Consider the following 269-nt stretch of genomic DNA (forward strand, 5'->3'; position numbering starts at 1 on the left):
GAGCAGGGCACCCGCTCGCTCGAGGACTACATTCAAGAGTATCTGGACATTGCTTATCACTCTGATTCACCGGACTATGTTTTGATAGATTTTTTCTGTACTGGCACTAATCAACCGCTCAAATTTAAACTCCTTCACGAGGGTCCGCGTTCATCACTGAGTTGTTTTTTGGACTTTGCTTTGTTGACTGTTGGCTCTCCATTCACTGTGGGTATCGCGGAGGAACGCAACCCCACACTCACTCCTGTAATGGCCCCCGCACTAGGTTA

The sequence above is a fragment of the Sinocyclocheilus grahami genome, unplaced genomic scaffold, assembly GCF_001515645.1.
Source record: "Sinocyclocheilus grahami isolate Dianchi unplaced genomic scaffold, SAMN03320097.WGS_v1.1 scaffold423.1, whole genome shotgun sequence".
NCBI classification, from domain to species: Eukaryota; Metazoa; Chordata; class Actinopteri; order Cypriniformes; family Cyprinidae; genus Sinocyclocheilus; species Sinocyclocheilus grahami.